Source organism: Chinchilla lanigera, unplaced genomic scaffold (genome assembly GCF_000276665.1).
Source record: "Chinchilla lanigera isolate Chin_1 unplaced genomic scaffold, ChiLan1.0 scaffold00010, whole genome shotgun sequence".
Taxonomy (NCBI): domain Eukaryota; kingdom Metazoa; phylum Chordata; class Mammalia; order Rodentia; family Chinchillidae; genus Chinchilla; species Chinchilla lanigera.
In genome coordinates, this window is record NW_004955411.1 from 8,800,304 (window position 1) to 8,821,075 (window position 20,772).

A 20,772-nucleotide genomic window follows, 5' to 3' on the forward strand; every position below is an offset into this window, starting at 1 on the left:
TTTTTTTTGGTTTTTCTCCGGTACCGGGAACTGAACTCACAACCTTGCGCTTGCCAGGCAGGCGCTTTGCCGCTGAGCTAAATCCCCAGCCCCAGACTCTTTAGTCTTTAATCCAAATTGGATTCTGAGACCCAGGGTCCTTCTCACCCATTTCATCTCCTGGCCAGGTGGTGAATAGTTTACACCATCTTATCTTCCCCACCATGGCTGCCAGGCACCCGCTCAGAGACTCACTAATTCATTCGATAACTCCATAGCATGTTTTCTTCTTTGAAAACACATGGCTTGAAATAATGCTTTTTAAAATTGAATTCTATTTGGATTTCATTGTAACTAATGGTCATCCCCCAAATCAACGAGGAGAACGGAAAGGAAGGGAATGCCAGCAATTGATTAATTACTTTTGTTGGGCAGAATTAATCAAAATGACCCCATTTATTTTGAAGAGGGACCCAAATCTGTAAATGTCATAAAGACTAGCATAGTCTGAACATCTGCAGAGAAACCAGGCAAAATTTGTCATAATACATTTTATAATTTCAAAAAAATCCACATACTTGTTGAATGAATTAATGGATAGTATACCTACAGTCAAATGATACTATCATAAGGTTTTAGTGTCATTCCTTCACTGTTTTAAAAAATGTACTCATAAAGCAGTAGGGAATTGATAAAGATCTATTATAATATTTCTGAAATTGATAAAAACTTCCTATTCTATTTCTATGATTTTAATTTACTAGCTGAGTCTTAATGGCTTATTTTAATAAAGACAGCAGAATTGAGTCAAGAAATATAGGAAGCACATTGGTTAAAATAATATAAGGCTTCCCTTTAAAAAAACTTTCCATTCCAACCATAATTTAAAAATTGTTTTAGGTCATCAAAACTTCAAAACCTGCGACACTCATCTTCACAGTCACATGTTCAGCGTGTTTCCTAACGAACTCTCATGACACGCTAGAATCAATGTGCTGCTAAGGAAACACATCAAGCACAAGCATAAAAAAGCATAACAGATTCAAAAGGCTCCAGGGAATTAATAGAAAGCCATAAAACCTGCCAAATAATTGGAACAAAAAAAGTGGAAAATTAATTTCAAGCAAGACTAAACATATCACTGACTGCTGACAGACTTTTAAAGAATATATACATGGGCTAGGGAAAAAAAGGTGATGACTTTTAAAGATCCAATTAATGGAGACTGAAGCCAAATGCAAACTCTGGGAATAGAAGCAGAAAAATCTGGTTTCTAGTTTCATGAGGGGGGAATTTACTTTAATCAAATTTATTAGTGAGAAGGACAGGAGTGCAGAAAACAGACCTTGTAGCAGTTGAAAAATGGACCAGTATTGTATGCTTTGAGATTTCATGTGTTTCTTGGTCCAAGGAAAATACAACCAGGGTGTTAAAGGAAGGAGAGTCAGAAATAGGAGCCCCTCTTTATGAATAGTTTTACAAGGGAACTTAGCTTTGGAGACACCCCCCAGGATTAGTCAATGTGATGGAATTATTTTTAAAAGGTCTGGGAACGTACTAAGTCACTCATGTGCCAAGTGACATCACTCATAAGAGAAATGTTAAAAGGTGTTTTGCAGGTCAAATGAAGCAACCCTGGGAAGCTTACCTGGTTGACGAAGGAATGTCAACAGATATTTTTCAGATGGGAGAGAGATGCTTCATTAACTCGTCAAGATGTCAGAAAGGGATATTCCTGTGGAAGGAAAGAGGTGTTATAACACATCCTTCATATTTCTAGAGTGGGCAATTTACTGAAAACTCCACTGGGCTAAAATGATCTCTTCTAAAAGTGGCATAATGGGAAAATTGAAAGATTGAACTGAAATTTGTTAAGTTTCAAGGAGCAGAGGTTATTTGGCAATTGAATCTTGCTAGTTCAGAAAAACCATGTCTCTAGAGGACTTAATTTTGACAGCCATGTAGATAGCTTTTCCCTTTTAGACAAAATTTATGTCAAATCACTTAAGCACTATAGTTCTACAAACTCACGAAGTGCCTGACATGTGACTAACTTATTCTTGAATTAAATTTACTTTGGAATAAAACTTCAAAACTTACATACTAAGAGAATGTTAGTCCCATCAAAGGCATCTCCTCAGCAGGCTTTATAATTCATGTCAGGCATGCTGCCCTGGGACAAGCCATTCTTGGAATTGTGGAATTGTCCCTCAAGAGTACGGCAAACTTTTAAAATTGTATTTAACAGTGAATTTTTATCAGGCTTGGAATAAAAATATTATATTTGGAGTGGGTCCAAAGAAACCAGAGCTTCATCTGGTAAAGAAAGTGAGTGATTAAACTCTTACTAATTTAAAAAAATGAGGTGTAGCCATTATGGAAAGAAAGTGATACTCTTTTGTGGCTTGTAACCTGGTTTTCAAAGTAACTTCCAAAGCATTTTAAGCATGTTTTGATCAGGGAGGTATGCTTGTAATGGGGCTAAAGAATTTCAAGGTGACTACTTTGCAGCATAATTTTAGAATTAGTAGCTATTGTGCTGGCTACCAATTGTAGCATCTCATGGTGTTTATAGTTTTCACTTCTGAAATGAGAGTTAGAGAAATATTAATGGCCACCGAAAGATTCTGTGGTGATTTTAAGAGATGGGGACAATATTCTGAAGGAAAAAGAGTCAAACTTTTGTTAAAGCGTGCACGGGGAAAAGAATGTAATACCCAGTAAAAGTCCCAGTAAATACAGTTAAGTTACAATGCTATCTTTTAATATTTTTTATCTTAGAAAATAGATTATGGTTAATTATGATGGGTGAGCTAAAATATTATTGTCCCACTGGATAAAACATATAAGAACACACATCAGAGTGTGATTGTGACAGTCAAATAAGATATTGTATGAAACACTTTCTAAAAATGTTAACACTCAGCAGTAGAGTGTATTGTAATTTCAGAAAAAATATTTTATGTGGAAATATTAGAAGTATATAATATTGGACTTGGTGCTGTCTCTCAGTATCCTTGGAACATTAAGCTATTACTTTATTTTTGCATCAACAGAGACATGCACTTTGTCACAATTTTTCTACATGTAAAAGAAAACAAATAATATTTATCTGATAGTTATCACATGAATATAAAAAATGAGTATTATCAGAAACATCTGGAAAGAAAAGCCTTATGTAAGGTATGATTTGTCTTATGCGCATAGCCTGACAATTCTCTGACACTCGGTCAATTCAAATAAATGCTATAAATTATTGATGGTCTCAGGAGTTATAGACGGTGGTTTGTCATTCAGTGTAATACTTTCAAATTTATAGACATGGAACTCAGCTTTGAGGACATTTTCTAGTTAAGGTACTGATATTTTATTTACTTAACATTTTAGTTACAGGCCAAGAGAGACTAGAGGTAGGAAAAAGAAGCCTCCAGCAGAAAATCCACCAAGTGATGGTAAATATGAGTTGAATAATACAAATTACTTTGGACACAAACGACACAAAAAGAAAACCCTTGCCCTATTTTCAGATAACTAAATACTCATTGAAGTGGGATGTATACAAATAAGAAGCAGCATAAAAAATGACATGAACTTAAGAATTATTTTCCATTTGGCACGAAAATATTCTTGAGACCACTGAAAGAGTGACATTTTGTCACAATTTTTTCTCCTTTATTACTCGCCAGGCTGCACTGTATTATTAATTGTCCTTTATGCCCAAGAAAAGGACATTTAGTGGTTTCCATGCAGTTAGAAAAACAACAGTGATACATCTTTCTAATAAGAAGGAATCAGCCCTTTTAGAGTTTTTACTATATGCCTCAGTGTGTATGTGGTAGTTCCACATGCTGCATTTGCCATGTGAAAATTCAAACTCTGAGATACCCTGGGAAAGAGCAAAAGACTCTGAGACAGACAGCTGATACTGCAGAGCAGCTAGCTAGCTTTATTTTGTCAACCCTAGAATCTATAAAGGCTTTAATACACTGGACAGCTGGACACACTAAAGATTAGGTCATCAGAAATTAGCATTTTTGCCCTCTATCATAGAGTCCTTTCAAAAAAAGTTTCTTCTATTTTTTCTGAATCTAGGGACAAAAGACTGGAACTATAGGTTTATGCACTGAGGTAGTTAGCTCACATCTCCTTTCAGAAACGTTGCATCAAGTGCCTGTTCGGATATCTGTTATCAGTCGGCTTTTCAATTGTTGAGCCCAAACCTGGCAACTTCAGTCCCAAATGGAGAAATGATTTATGTGGCTCAAGGTTTCAGGGAACTCATAGTCAGCTGGTTCCAAGGCAGGAACATCATGTTGGAAAGTCACTGAGAGGAAAAGCTACTGAGTCTGTGCAAGGTGGGAAGCAGAATAGGGAATAACACCTCAGCAAAAAAGGTGCCAGAGACCCGATACAGATCCTAGTCGTCCATCTTTAACAGAAGTGTGTTTTACTAATACCTGAGGTAACTTTCAAGTCAAGCAAATTGACAATCCAGTTTGTCACTATGCCACAAGGTTATACCGCTCCTTGGTCCAGAAGCAGACATTCTGAGAAGTTACATGTAAGAGAAATAACTTTATGTAGACACATAATTTGGATACAAGAAGGCTATCTGCTACAGTCAGTAAAATGTGGGGCAATTTCTGTTAGGTAAAATCCAATATATTTGCATATCAGTGTAAAACAATAGCCAGTGGTTCTTGAATTTAGATTAGTTAGAGGATTCACTTAATATGCTTATATCTTAAAACAGAATGACTAAAGTAGTTTTATTATAAGCTAATTTAAAACCCAAAATATTTTTTAAAAAATTTCTTCATGGACCAATAGTATTAAAGATAACCCTAATATAGAGAGATATTAGAGGAATAAATGATATATAGATATAAATAAATCTGATATAATGATATAAATAATATAGCCAAAGATAACCTTACATATAAAGATAACCCTTAGTCAGCAGTTCTAAGAGTGAAACTGTTCTAATCACTTGGGGCTCTGATCTTCTTTGTGTGCCTCTTGTTCTACTGCTCTTTTCCAGTGGGGTCCATGGAAATTTTGGATCTGTCCCTCTTTAGTTACAGGCTTTTATCTAATGTTTAAAATTAAATTGATCAGACTATAGTCTCATATGATTTATATAAGCATATTGCTTCATTCCTTTATGGTCTACAAAATCCTGAGTATTGAAACTGATGAGTCTTTTTTGTTGTTATTTATTTGATCTGGGAACTCTGTGAATGTATATATGTATATAAATAACCTATTGCCAGATTTCTCTGGCTCACTATGTGAAGGTAGAGTTTATCATTCTCTTTGGTAGGAAAGTGGTTACTGTTTGAGATCCGTGCATACAATAGACCCAAATAAATCAGAAAGACCACTTTTGACTTCAGGTTACAAAACCAAAGGGTTTAAAACCTTTAGGATGCTAAGGAATAGGCAATAGGAATGTGAATCCTGACATTTTTAAGTCTTTGCTGAGGGTGTAAGTCCTGGTCTTTGGCTCATACACGGTTACGGAGAACTGCTTCAGTTCCCTGCATCAGTCTCACTGTGATGACATTTGGAGCTGAATGAGAGGTGAGGGAGGCACAAGGAATCACGCCATATGCAAGGCTAAAATATCTCTTAGAAGCAGCTCAGATTTTTGTTTGTTGATCTGTTTTTAGAAATCATCTTTCATGGCCACCTTAAAATTGAAGAAACCTGGGAAGATGAATTTCTATCATTTTCTGACTTGGTGATTTGGGACCAGGGATAGGCTCTTGACCAGATATCTGAAGATGTATAACAATTACAATCATTGTGTTTGAATGTCCTGTTTACATGTAACACCCACCTTTCACTCATGGCTTAAGAGCCCTTCTAACACATTTTAACATCACGAAAGCTACATATATCTAAACCCCTATTCCTCTTTGACTTCCAAAGTGAGAATACTAATATTTCCCTAGTGACATTTATATTCCTTAACTAAAGATTTATGTAGATGGAGATCTCAATTTTTATGCACTAAAAGTATTTTACTTTGCCATCTATGTCTATTTATATTTACACATATATGTACATAGTGCTTGATAATATTTTTATAGATCTAGGAACAAACACACGGCATCACCAATCAAATATTCTGCTTCTGACCTATGTTCCTTGCCTGATAAATGCTTATTAAGAAAATTTAAGAGAAAAGCTCATGTAACACTGGCATTTCTGTAAATATCACTGGATAAATCTTCATTGGTGTAATGACAGTAAAAATTAAAGTATGTACTTGATTAATCTGAAAGCAGAAAATGTTCTATTCATGGAAATTGCTGTTGATGCTATTGAGCATGTAGATGCATGGGTTAGAGAGGGGGTCCCAGGAGTAGGAGATGAATGGGTATATAAGTATAAAGAGGTTAAAGTAATTTGAATAAGCTCTTTCTTATGCAGACACTTATATAATGTGGAAGTTTTAGATAAAATACTTTTATGTCTTTTATCTAGATGTCCTCCAAAAACCACATGCACTCACTCATAGATGGGGTTTTTCAGAGCTGGGTGCATCTAGGTTGTGTGATATGGGGATTAAGATTGTGTGGTACTAAATTAGCCCACTGATTGGAATTAATATAGTTCTGGGTGTATGTGAATGATTTCACTGAATACAGAAGCCTCACCCTGGATGTGGGTATAGCTCATTTGGGATAAAAAGGAAGGGAAGGCTCCCTTTGCAGTGCTGCTTGATGCTACCTTCTGCCTACCCTGCCATGACATGAGCTGTTTCTGCTCTGTGATTCCCCTTTACCATTCCACCTTTTCTTAGAGCCAGCCAACTATGGACTAAAACCTCTACACATTGTAAGGTGAGATAAACCTTTCCTCCTCTAACTTTGGGCGTCATGTATTTTTGTCTCAGTAAAAAGAGAAACTAACTAAGAGAAACACTAACGTATGTTGTAGAAATTTTAATTAGACTCTCTCGTGTGCCAGTGTGATTAGAGATAAACTATACTGTCTCTAAACCATGTGTTCTAAGACTAGCATTATAAAAATGGTTGCCATTATGTTCCTAAGGAACCATTAAGAATAGACTTCTTATGCTTATTTCCTGTAGTACTATGGTTTTAAAAAGCTAAATGGACCTCTGGAAACTGCAATGTTTTGTAAGTAATGGATATGAGAATATAAAAAAAGGAAATTCCAAGAGAGATGCAGTGCAAGACTGGTTGGATAGAACAGTTGGAGATCAGACAAGCTAGGAGCCAAGAGGAAGGCTAAATACAGGAAATTTATGACATAGCAAGTTCATTGGACAGTGTACAGCCACTTGTTTGTTTAGCTTGAACAAGTGGGGGAGTGTAAGGGGTGAAGAAGCGCTTAATGATTTTTAAAGACAAAGCCCCGTATTACTCTTCTGTGTAAAATTTTAGAAGTTAAGGAAAATTTGTGAAGGTAAGCACATATAGTCCAGGAACTGTCTTTAGGTTAACTGATGATATAAGCTTTGTGTATTGTATAGAAAAGAAGCAAAAAAGACAAGTTTATGATTGATGAGGAACAAATACTCACGTTAGTATGGTAAGCTTGGATTTTAGGTAGGGATTTAAATGTTATCTTGACATTTTCGATTCTTTTGGATGAAAGGTAGAATAACAATAATGGCAGTGACTTTAACAATGGCATCTCCCTGTTCTCTTTTGTCCTTGGGAGATTTAAGAAAAAGGCAAGGAGACATGACGTATTTTCCAACTGCTTATTCCATTATTTATAAATACTGTATATCCTAAGGGCCAGGAGCAGCTCCTTAAGGTAGAAAGATGAACAAAGTAGACAAAGTCCAATAGATTTTATTTTTATAGGAGCAACAGATAATAGAGAAGCAAATAAGTACATGTGAAGACTATTTGAGGTGTGAATACTGTTTTGGTGAGTGGGTGAGGACTGTTGTTATTTTGTATAAAGTGATCACAGAAGACATCGTGGATGAGGTGCTGCATAAAAGGCTTTTGAAGAAAGCCAGGGAAGAAGTCACAGTACGTCGTGGAAAAGGTGTTCCAGACAAAGGAAGGAATATGAAGACTAAGTCAGGAGAGCACTTGGTGTCTTTCAGAAACATGGGAGCTTTCAAGAACACTTTACTCAGTGGGATGTAACACAACAAAAATATCATATAAAAATAGTAGTAAAATGAATGAAGTGTCTTATGTGCATGTACAAATCTATGAGCACCAAACCCATTTATCTGTATAACCAATACACAGTAATGAAAATATGGAAAAATAACATATAGGTGTATTTTTACTGATGGTTGTTATATATTAATCTATTGGGACATGGGCAAAATTGAACATTTTAAAGAAATTCTGTTTTTTCTTAAATTAGATCTTTTTCTGTATTTGTGGAACCAGTTCTTTGCCACTTTTATAGTAGCTATGGTTTTGAATGTTTACTGTGAGCTAGATACAGTGCTAAATGGTTTACAAATGTTTTATGTAGTAATTTTCTGAGTTCTAAAGACAGATTCACTGCCCAATTTCAAAAGCAATAAGTGGATGAAAAAGATTAGAACTTGGTTTTTCAAGTGATGACACATTCCAAACTAGTTCACTAAAGCTCAGATGAAATTGCATATTTTTAACTTAATATCATACACAAATTTTTTAAAATCCATGTCTATCAAATTTAGACGTTAGGTAAATTTCATTACTTTATATAGCTATGTTCTGTAAATTATATTCTTTAGAATACTTCATACAAAGATTTCAATTTTTTTATTTTAAAGAAAAAAACTCAAAATTTTGAAACAAAATAATAGGAAGGTAACAATGGTTAATACATTGCATATTGTTATCTTTAAATTAGTTACTTGGAGTACAAGATATTGGCATTTAACTGTCCAAACAATATTAGCACAAACCTTTCTTTTCAATGAACTAAGAGAAATTAGTGGTATAGCTATTTTAACTATCATATGATTATCATGTATATTATATATGATATCCATTTTAATTATCATATATATATATTGCTTTTTCCTTCCTTCTTTTCTCCATTCCCTCATCCCAGTGTCTCTTTCTTTTTGGAAGTTTTGTTCCATTTTAGAATATCTATTATACATTTTGGGTCTCATTTACTAAAAGATTTTAATTTTATGAGAAAAGTAATTCTATGACCAAATAATTTTTAGAAGCACTAGCTATATGGAGATATATATGCTATTCAAAAGTAGCCTTTAAAATGTTAAAATGCATCGAACATTTTCATGAGATGAATGTTTCTAAGTTACTAGAAGGGCTTTTTGTGAAATACTTTTCAATGTCCCAGTGGATAATTCACATAGCACCTAATATTTGAAATGGTGTTTGAGGTGTTTCAGCTCCTCTGGGCCATTACTGAGGTTCATTCGATTCAGGAGGTTTACTGCACTCCTATGAAAATGCGTGCTGGCTGTTTGTGACTGCAAAATCGCTTCTTTCCTGTTCTGCAGAGCTTCTCCAACCACAGGTTCAGAAGAACACAAGATGGTGGCCTGAATCACTGCTTCACTTATTTAAGTTCATTGCATATTTTCTACACGTTAAAAACTCCCTGAATTAGTATCACTCGGTAAGGCCACCTAGTTCACTTCTACAGGGACAACTCCTGGTTTGCGTTTCTGCGATCTTTCGGAAGTGTGTTTCTTGCAGATTCATGTTTTCCTCACACACATCTCCATGGAGTAGGATTCGTGAAGCTAACTGGCTGAAACTTGCGTTCATTCTCCTCTAGAAATGTATTCCAGAGCAGATAGTCTTTTCTCCCACCGAATTTAAGAGAATTTCATGCTAAGGCGGCAGAAGCTGAATATGTCAGAGCTATAAGGTCACCAGAGACGGACACCTTTCTAGAAATGGCCGCTGTTGGAAGGACCAGCACAAGCTCGAGGCAACTGCTTCTTTTCAGCAGCAATTTCAGTCAGCATGATATGCCTACAAGTGTGACAGCTGGCCCTGTTGGCCAATGGTTTTTTTGGCATCGGCGGTCCGTCAGCTGACAACTGAGACTTTTAATGATAACTGTCTATGGGGCCAAAGCACCCTGAAACTCTTCTGAAATGATTCCTCTAACTGCAATTTTATTGGCCAAGCAAATCTATGCCAAAGACTATAATACTAGTCTCCCACTCAATCCTCTTTCAGTCATCAAATTATACATTTTTTGTTTGGAAAAGAGCTATCCTCTGGGTGTTAAATACAGGCCTCAGAGAGGTTCTCCAATTGCTCAGTGTCACATAACAAGTCAGAATTCAACCAGGATTGGAAACACTTTGTGTCATCTTGTTTGCCAAATGCAAGGCTATTTCTGTAAGTTACATTCGTCTCACAATGTGCCATATCTGAGTCCTAGCGCTTCAGTTAGTGTTCTTTTCTGTAAACAAAGGGAACTGCCTGTGACTGAGGCAAGTAAGAGAAAGCTGTACCCTGGGTGGGTTGTTTAAAGAATCAAAGGAAGAGTTGAAAAATCAGGCCTTAGCAGAGGCAAAATGCGGGAAGTTGTAGGGACTTCAGACCCAGAAACCTGAGGCCCAATCTCTGGGTGTTACTTTGTGCATGTATTAGTGTTCTCTGTAGGTGTACAGTGTCCAAAGAACATTTTAATAGCTGGTCTCAGCTCTCAGCACAATGGTCACTATGAAGTTGTATATGAGAGAGTGAATTTCACTTTCTTATTTCATCAGGGCAAGGAGCGTGATCAAATATGATTGACAGTCACAGCCAGCAGAACCATGTGACATGAGAGAGGATCAGTTTGCCTGAAAGAAGAGTAGAGTGAGGTTCTGTTCCCTGGTGCCTGAGGAAGAAAGAATGCTGGGTGGGTCAAACCAAGAATTGGATCATGAACACTTCAGTGGAGTCAGAAGGGAAAACCTGACAAAAAAGTAGTCTGTAAACCCACTGAGCTCTGGCAGGGGCTTCCTCTTCTGTTCCTTTTTCATTATTTTCCCCTTTCTTCCCCACCATGCTTCTCTTTGGCTCTTCTGCACACTCAGGTGCAAGTGTACAAGCTCATCACACTTAGGTGTAAGATTCTCCTTGCGCTCCGTTGCTATTTGTTGAGGGAGGAATTTTAAATCTAAGAGATAGATTAGAGACAGACATTACTCAGGTGCTGGGGAGCACCGGCCACCCTCGGATTACCAGCAGATAACACAGGCAGGCCATGCTCCAGCGGCCAAGACATCTTGCCTTGTTACTCAGCTTGATGATCCGGAAGTAATGTTACAGATGTGCAGATAAAATTACAGCATCGGACTTCTATTAACTTGACAAAGTAAACAGCCATGCATTTGTGAATTTCAAAGGTATAGACTAAGGTAATGTTTTTGCATTTTTAAATAAATTCTTGCAGTCAACAGTTCATGTTAACCCTACTCTTAGTTTTAAAGTTAACTCTAACAATTGCTTATCATTATAGTTAAATAGTTAGCAAAGTACTATATCAACCCTAAGATCATACATTTAATGTTTATTTCTCTTAGTACAATTTAATGAAGGGAAGATAAGAGTCCCCTAAAGAATTAAAGGCAAAAGAAATAGTACAAGAGCTTAATAGAAAAGAGGTGGAAGATCCTGCTTAGAAAATAGTCAAATGCTGTCTTTTAAAATATATCCTATAAAAAAGACAATATTGACCTGATATTTTAGACTTCCATGGAATTTTTACCTTCATTCTCTGTATTCTAAGACAGTATGTATGCTAAAGGAAAGGTTTGAACACTGCCAACAGGACTCTAAGAGTCATTGTAGGTTATTATTATGTAGGCAAAATGTTCATCATGAAAGTTTTATATTTTATCAAATATTTTATAAGCTTGAATAAGTAAAATGTGCTAATTTGAAAACTGAAGCACTGTAGAGCATTCAGAAGAAATTCTGCTGGTCAGATCAGAAGGTTGAACAATTGCTCATGTCTTGAAGACATTTAATTATCAGTGGAGGATTCCCCAGCAGACTTAGAAAATGATAATATAGAAACATGTCCGTGTGCATGTGCTGATTGTTTTTGTGTTTTACTCGATAAAAATTCACATAAAAGACAATTCATCATTTAAACCATTTTAAAATGTTTACATCATGATTTTTAGTATGTGCACAATATTATACATCGCCACTAACTATAGAACATTTTTGTCACTCCCAAAATAAGCCCTACCTTCAATTTGCCCACCTTTGTAATTAAAAATCAACTTTCTTTCTCTTTATATGTGCTTAACTTAGCTATCTCTCATAAGTGGAAATGTATACTATATGTCCTTTTGTTCCTGGATTTTTTTCATTTAGAAAATATGTTCTGGATCTACTTATGTTGTAGCACATATTAATACATACTTCTTTCTAATGACATGCAAATATGTTCTGAAACTACTTATGTTATAGCATGTATTAATATGTTCTATTCTAATGACTGAATAATATTTTATTGTGCATATCACATTTTCATCAGATAATGGATGTTTGGATTGTGTCCACTGTTTACTATCATGAACAATGTTGCTATGATCATTTGTATGCAAGTTTTAGTGTGCCTGTATATTTTCAGTTCCTTTGTGTATTCCAGAAGCAGAAATCCTGGGTCCTATGGAAATCTACATTTCACTTTTTGAGGAACAGTGAAATTGTATGGTGGCTGCACAATTTTACATTTCTAACAGTGAGGTATGAGAGTTTAATTTCTTCATAGCTCTGTTTCATTTAAAAAATAATGTCATTAGCTGGGTGTGGTGGTGCACGCCTGTAACTCAGCACTTGGGAGGCTGAGGCAGGACGATTTTTGTGTTTGAGGCCAGCCTCAACTATAAAGTGATTTCAAGGATTCATTGTTCTAAGACTGCCATGTTATTTATGAAGTGATACAATATTAGTTCAAATTGTGCAGTGATACATCAAGAACACTACTGTAATCACAAGAAGAACCACATAAAGAATAATACAAAGACATAGCTAAAGTTAATATAAAATATGGAGTACATTGTAAAATAACAATAGCAGGTTAATTCAGAAGAAGTCAAGAAAGGATGAACAAGGATAAATTTCCAATGAGACAAAGAGAAAACACGTAGAGAGATGGCAGACATCAACATTATTTATATTAATTAGATTATATACAAATGGATTAAATGCTATAATAAAAAGACAGAGAAAGATTATGTGGATAGTATATCAAAATAAGATCCAAATACATCCCATTTACAAGAGAGATGCTTCAAATAAAGTATATAATTAAGTAAAAGAAAAAGAATGAAAAAATAAGCTACATTACAATAAATCATAAGAAAAGTGATGTGGTGTATTACTACCAGATAATGTATATTTCAGAGGAGAGAGAAGAAGACCAAGAGAGATAGAGATGGAATAGTAGAACATTTTATGACGTTTGAAAAAAGATCAATTTGCTATGAAGATGAACATTCATGTGTTGAACATGTACCTAATATCTTCGAGCCCTTCCTATGACAGTTCCATTATAATTTTAGCGATAGTTTAATCATTACTGTCACATGGGCCCACGCTTCTGTGGAGTACAATATATTTCCTGGACAGAAAAGGGGTGATTAGACATGATCTGCTCTTTGGCTTACTTATTCCCTGAAAGAAGGCCTCCAGTGCAGTGCATTTACTAGGAATCAGAGATGTAATATAAAGCCTGATGCTACTTCCAGCATCACAATAGTCACTCGAATTTTGCCGGACCTTTTCCTAGTGGGGAAATAGGGGTGAAAATACTTCTGACGCTTACATTAAAAAAAAAATATTTTATGGAAAAAAGGTAAAATAAAATTTCCTAACAAAATAATAGGACAATAACAATAGTTAACATATTCCATGTTGCTAGTAGTTGCTAAAGGTACAAGACATGGGCATAAAAATTTCTCCAACTGATATTAGCACACATCTTCCTTTCTAATGAACTAAGAGACACTAGTAGATAACTGATTTGCACTTTTTCCATTTTCACTACTGTCTTTTCTCCTTTTGCCTATGCTAGTTTCTTCTTCCTTTTGAATAATTTCTTCTCATTTCACAATATCTGTTGTACATTTTAGAACTTATTTACTCTTTCAGTTTCTCACACCATGGAGACAATCAATGTTTATACATGTCAGTCATATAAGTCTCATAAGTACTTATAAGTATTTCACTTATAAGTATAGTCTCAAGTTGCATCTGTTTACCTATAAAAGTCTCAAGTCTATCCTTCTTTATGGCTGCATAGTAATCTATTGTATAAAAAATGCTTCTTTTTTTTTTTATCCATTTCTTGGTTGATAGACGTTTGGGTTCTTTCCAAGATTTAGCTATTACAAATTGCACTCATATAAAAATGGGTGTGCATATATCACTGGGGTATGATGTTTTGAATTCTTCTGGGAAGACACACAGAAGGGGAATAGCTGGGTCTAATGGGACCTCTAATCCTAGTTTTCTGAGGAATCTCCAGAGTGATTCTCCACTGATTTCCACAGTGGTTGTACCAGTCTACAATCCCACCAACAGTGGAGAAAGGTTCCTTTTCCCCACAGCCCCTCCAGCATTTGTTATTGGTTGATTTCTTGATGATAGCCATTCTTTCTGGGGTGAGATGGAGTCTCAGTGTAGTTTTAATTTGTATCAGTGATGATGAACAGTGATGAATTGTTTCACATATTTACATGCATTTGTATTTCTTCATCTGAGAAGTGTGTATTCATTTCAGAGGCCCAATTTTGGATTGAATTTTTAAACCTGAATTGTCTAGTGTTTTTGAATTCTTTATATGTTCTAGATACAAGTCCTATGTCTGAGAGACAGTTTTTTCTCACTCACTCAGTTGGTGATTTCTTTTACTGAGCAAAAACTTTTTAGTAAGATGGGATCCCAGTCTCTGAAGTATTTCTGGTGCAGTCTGGGTTTTGTTCATCAACTCTTTAACTACGCTTATGTCTTCAAGATTTCTACCTACTTTCTCTTTCAGTAGATTTAGTGTTTCTGTTTAATATTTAGATCTTTGATACATTTTGGTTTTAGTTTAGTGCATGGTGATAGGCATGGGTCTAGTTTTAGTCTTCAGCATGTGGAAAGCCAGTTTTTCCAGCACCATTTATTGAAGAGGCTATCTTCCTTCCAGTGAACATGTTTGGCCCCTATGTCAAAGATAAGATGGCTGAGTGTGTTTGTAGCTGTGTCTGCATCTTCTAATCTGTTCCACTGGTTCTCAGGTCTGTTTTACTGCCATAACATGTTGATTTTATCACAGTAGCTTCGTAGTATAATTTCAAGTCTGGGATTGTGATGACTCCTTCCTTTTCTTTGTTGCCCAGAACTGCCTTTGCTATTCTAGGTATCTTCTGGTTCTAGGTGAATTTTAGGAACGTTTTCACTAGTTTTGTGAGGTATGCTAATGGTATTTTGAATGGGATTACATTAAATCTGTACAACAGTTTTGGGAGTATGGCCATTTTCACCATATTGACTCTTTGTATGTGTGAGCAAGGGATATCATCCTATTTTCTTATATCCTATTTGGTATTTTTCAGAGTACTGTAATTTTTAATATATAGATTCCTCACTTCCTTTGTTAGATGGATTCCTAAGTATTTCATTTTATTTGATGCTATTGTGAAGCATGTGGATTCCCTAATTTCTCTCTCAGTGACTTTGTTGTTTGTGTATAGGAATGCTACTGATTTTTGAGTGTTGAACTTGCTTCCAGCTCCTGTATTGAATTTATTATTAAATCTAGAAGTCTTTTGGTGGATTTTTTGAGTCTTCTATGTAGAGTATCAGGCCATCTGCAAATAATGATAATTTAACTTCTTCCTTTCTAATCTTTATTTGTTTTATTTCTCTTTCTTGTCTAATTGCCCTGGTTAGCCTTTCTAGAATTATATTGAATAAGAGTGTTGATAGTGGACATCCTTGTCTTATTCCTAATTTTAGAGTGAAAGCTTTCCACTTTTGTCCATTTAGTATGATGTTGACTATTGGTTTGTTGTGGATGGCTATCATTAGATTGTGATAAAGACAATATATTCTGATTTTTGATAGAGTTTTTTTTTTATCATGAATGAGTTTTGGACTTTGTCAAAAGCTTTTTCTGCATCTATTGAGATGATCTGTAATCTTTGTCACTGGCTCTGTTGATATGGTGTATTACATTTATTAATTTGCATTTGTTGAACCATCCCTGCATTCCTGGGATGAATCCCACTTGGTCATGTTGTATAATCTTCTTGATATTTGCTGTTTTCTGTTTGGTACCATGTTGTTGAGGATATTTGCATCTATGTCATTAGGGAGGTTGGCCAGTAGTTCCCTTTTTTGTTTGAGACTTTCTTTGCTTTTGGTACTGGGAAATACTTTCCTCCAGAAAAGAGTTATGGAGTATTGCTTCCCTTTCAATTTCATTAAAGAGTTTGAGGAGTATTAGTACTAAATCTTCCTTAAATTTCTCATTGAATTCAGTATTGAATGCATCAGGTCCTAGGTTTTTCTTTGTTGGCATATTTTAAATTACATTTTCACTTTCATTTACTGACATTGGGCTATTCAGAATTTTTATATCATCTTGATACAGCTTTGGTAATCCATGTGTATCTAGGAATCTGTCCATTTCTTCTGTTTTTCATCCTATGCAAATAAAGTTTTTCAAAGTACATATTGATGATCTTCTGAATTTCCACAGGATCTGTCATGATTTCACCCTTTTCATTCATCATTGTATTAATTTGATCTTTTTCCTCCCTTTTTTATAAAATTGGCCAAGGGTTTATCAACTTTATTCATTCTGTCAAAGAAACAAATCTTAAGTTCATTAATTCTTTGTATTGCTTTCTTAGTCTCTATAGCCTTAATTTCTGCTCTGATCTTTATAATTTCTTCTCTTTTATGTTCTTTGTGCCTGACTTGCTCTTCTTTTTCTGGAAGCTTGAAGTGCAGCATTAGGTTGTTTAATTGTGCTCATCCTGTTTTCCTTGTGTGAGAATTCATTACTGTAAATTTCCCTCTGAGGACTTCTTTCATTGTGTCCAACAGGTTCCAGTATGTTGTATCTGCATTTTTGTTTAACTGTAGATATTATTTAATTTCTCCCTTAATTTAATCTATTATCCATTGGTTGTTCAGGAGAGTGTTATTTTAAGTTCCATATGTTTATGAAGTTTTTGTTTTTTCTTTTGCCATTAATTTCCAATTTAATTGCACTATGGTAAGATAATATACATGAGATAATTTGAATCTTTGCATGTGCTTAAGAATGTTCTATGGGCTAGTACATGGTTTATTTTACAGAACATCCCATGTGCACCTGAGAAGAATGTGTACTCTGATGTTATTGGGTTGAATACTCTGTAAACATTTATTAAGTGCACTTGTTTACAGGTTTGATTTTGTTCCTATATTTCCTAGCTGATTTTTATCTCATTGATCTATCTACTCCTGATAGTGAGTTATTAAATTCCCCCATAACAATTGTGACATTGCTCATTTGATTTTTCATTTCTATTAATATTGGTCTTAGTTAGTTGTGTGCTCCCATATTTCGTGCATACACATTTATGATTATTATCTCCTCCTGTCAAAGTTTTCCCCTAACAAGTATGTCATGACATCCTTTTTCCCTTTTCATCATTCTTTTTCTTGTCTTTTGAGACAGGGTCTCACTATGCAGTTCAGGCTGGCCTTGAACTCACTTTGTAGCCCAGGCTGGTTTTGAACTCACAACGATCCTCCTGCTTCAACCTCCTGAGTGCTAGGATTACAGGTGTGCGCCACCAACTCTGGCTTCCTTTGATCATTTTTGATTTTAAATTCACATTGTCTACAAACAGAATAGCTTTCCATGCTTTCTTCTGGGTTCCTGTTTCATGGAGCATTGTTTTCCGTCCTTTGCTTTTAGACTATGAATTTCTATTTGAGGTACATGTGTTTCTTGTTACAGCATATTTTTTTTTTGTACAGGCAATCAAACTCATGACCTCACGCATGGCAGGCAGGTGTTGTGCTGCTGAGCTATATCCCCAGTCCTACAGCATATTGTTGCATCTTATTTCTTGAACCATTCTGCCAGTCTGTTTGTTCTCACTGGTGAATTGAGGCTATTTACATTGATGATTATAACTGATATAGATTGGTTTATCTTTGTCATGCTATTTTCCTGCTGTTGGTTCCCTGCTTTTTTCCTGTTTAATTGCTTTCCCTGCATGGTGGTTTCTTTCTTTGGTTGTTCTTGGAATTATAGTCATTTTTATCTCTGTCTAGAATATCTTTCAGTACCCTTTGAAGTGTTGGTTTAGCGGTCATAAATTTCTTCAGTTGTCTTTATCTTGGAAGTATCTTGTTTCTCCAGTAATTTTGAAAGATAGTTTTGCATGGTCCATCAATCTGGGTTTGAAGTTGTTTTCTTTCAGGACTCGAAATACTTCACTGCAAGCTGTTTTTGATGTGATAGTTTTTTTGGAGACATATCTCTTGATTCTGATGGACTTTCCTTTGTGGGGGATCTGTTTCTTTTCTCTAACTTCTTTTAAAATTCTGTTCTTGTGCTGAGTTTCTGGGATCTTGGTTATTATATGTCTGGGTATAGACTTACTTTGGTTATGGCTAATTGGAGTTCTATATGCCTCACTTAATGTATGTCAGAGTCTTAAGCTTGGGAATTTTTCTGCTATTCTGCAGATTCTTTTATGTTATTTTTGTTGACTCCTGTTTTTTCATTGACACCAGTTATTCTTATATTATTTTTGTTTGCATCATCTTGCAGTGATTGAATTGTTATTTCTTGACCTTTTGTTAATTTCAAGAGATCTCTCATGACAGCTAGCTATGATCCTGTCTTCACAGTCAGAAAGTCTGTCTTTCGCTTTGTTCAAGCAGTTTTGCCAGCTTTCAAGGGAATTTTTAATTTCCTGTGTATCTGTTTGAATCCTTTCCATGCATTCTATTTCTTTTCTATATTTATCATTCATGATTTTCATCCTTTTCTTATCATCATCTATTTTTTATCTATCTTGACTCTAGGCTTGTTGAGCAATTCCTTTATGAATGTTGACATTTCTTTTTTTTTATTTGAGGGAATTTTTCTGATATGATTTCCTGTATAACCTCATGGATTTGTTTCTTTCCTTTGGTTGCTATCATTTCAGAAATATCAGTTGGGTATCTTTCATTTTCCTCTAGTTTGTTGTCTTCTGGACTTGTTCTGGGTGACCTGGAGGGCTGAGGTTGCATCTTTCTTCTGTGTCTTGTCATTTTGTATTTTAAAAGTTTTTATTTTGTTTTCTGTATTGATCCATGTAAATTTTTGTAGTAGGTAGTTTTGTCACTAGTATCGAGGCCTCTTTAGGAAAACTTTGTTCTTCTGGGATGTTTTCTATGTGTAGGAGCGTCTTGGTTGTGTCTGTCCCAAGATCCTATGTTTCCAATTAACTTATAGTGAGATGTTGGTATATACTTGGCTCAGTCCCAGTCTTTGATACTGGGATATGATAAAGTTATTACCCCCCAACTTGCCAGTATTGTTACAGAAGTGAGACAACTGATTAAAACAGATATGACATCCTAGCTAAAGTAGTAATTAGCACAAAGAATAGCATCAAGAACAGTTAAGGAACTGCCAAACTGTGGTAACTATTAATTTTGTACCTTTAACCATAGATACAAAATCTATAGTTATATAACAGAACTGATTGTAAATTGGAAGCTGGTCTTCAAAGTGTTTCCCCTTGGTAGAGTGGTTTTACCCTGTGTTGGGGAAATTTAAGCAGGAGAGTGGATAGAACAGGGACAACAGAAAAAATAAAGTAGAGATGAAGGATGATCACACAAGATTTGGGGAACTAGAGAAGAGGACAGAAGGGAAAGAATGAAGGAGTAAACTAGGGATTATTGAGGTTGACCAGAAAAATTAGACAAACTCTTCACTGATAGGAAAATATAATTAAATTAGAGGGGTAAGTGAGAAAAAGAGGAAAGAAGACAAATAGATTAAAAGAAAAATATAGGTAAAAGAAAAAAATGAAAAGGAATGGGAAATAAACCAACAAAGAAGAAGAAAAATATAATAAAATTTTAAAAATTCCTCTTGTGTCCACCGAGAATCCAAAACTACTGGATAAATGTGCCATAGAGTTTGTGCTGAATTTAAGGCTAATGTTTGCCTTCAGGTTTGGGGGCCTGGGGCCAGAGTCTTCAGCCAGTATTTTTTGTAATTCTCTTACTTGTCTCTCTTGGTGGCAATTCTTCCCTAATTACTGTGCTGTTTTCAGACAAAGACAAGGGGCTGTTCCCTGTATCATGCACCTTTGGCTCCTCCTGGTCCTTGTTCAGACTTCTGTGTTCCTCTTCCACTGGTAAGTCTCTGTCCTCTTAGGTTGTTTATTGCAGGGTGGAATGGGATACTGTGATATAGTCTGGTCCTCTACTCCTGCTGTTGCAGTCCAAGGCTTCTCAATCTCAGTTCTTCCTCCTCTTCTGAGGTGTGGTGCTAACTTCCCATTTGTGGCTTTACAAGTACTGCTGCCACCATCACTCACCTCTACTATATTCTGTAACTTCTCTGGGTGAGATGGGGGCATGCCTTTCTGCTCCCATCCCCGCTGGCATGGGGACAACATAGGGCTGCACAGTCCCAAGGTGCAAGTTTCTTTAATTCCTCATGCCTGTCTAAGCATAGGTCATGGGGGAAGAGTTAACTGTTCCATTTACTACAAACCCCTGTAGTTTTTAATTTTATTCCTAGTGATTCCAGTTAGTTTTCTGGTGAACAAAAGGAATGGGTGGAAATGAAAAA

General features: G+C 35.6%; 2 long non-coding RNA genes across 2 annotated transcripts in view; one reads left to right on the forward strand and one right to left on the reverse strand.

The window, feature by feature from the left end:
• LOC106147809 overlaps window positions 1-2,163 on the reverse strand; it is a 31,035-nt gene extending 28,872 nt beyond the window's left edge. The window contains exons 1-2 of the long non-coding RNA XR_001232785.1: window positions 2,080-2,163; window positions 1,628-1,714 (exon numbers count right to left, since the gene is read on the reverse strand). This is a non-coding gene — a long non-coding RNA (uncharacterized LOC106147809). The remainder of the gene's footprint in view (window positions 1-1,627; window positions 1,715-2,079) is intronic.
• The window catches only part of LOC106147810, a 47,828-nt gene extending 27,506 nt beyond the window's left edge, over window positions 1-20,322 (forward strand). The window contains exons 2-3 of the long non-coding RNA XR_001232786.1: window positions 12,565-12,662; window positions 20,249-20,322. This is a non-coding gene — a long non-coding RNA (uncharacterized LOC106147810). The remainder of the gene's footprint in view (window positions 1-12,564; window positions 12,663-20,248) is intronic.
• Window positions 20,323-20,772: the final 450 nt, after the last annotated feature.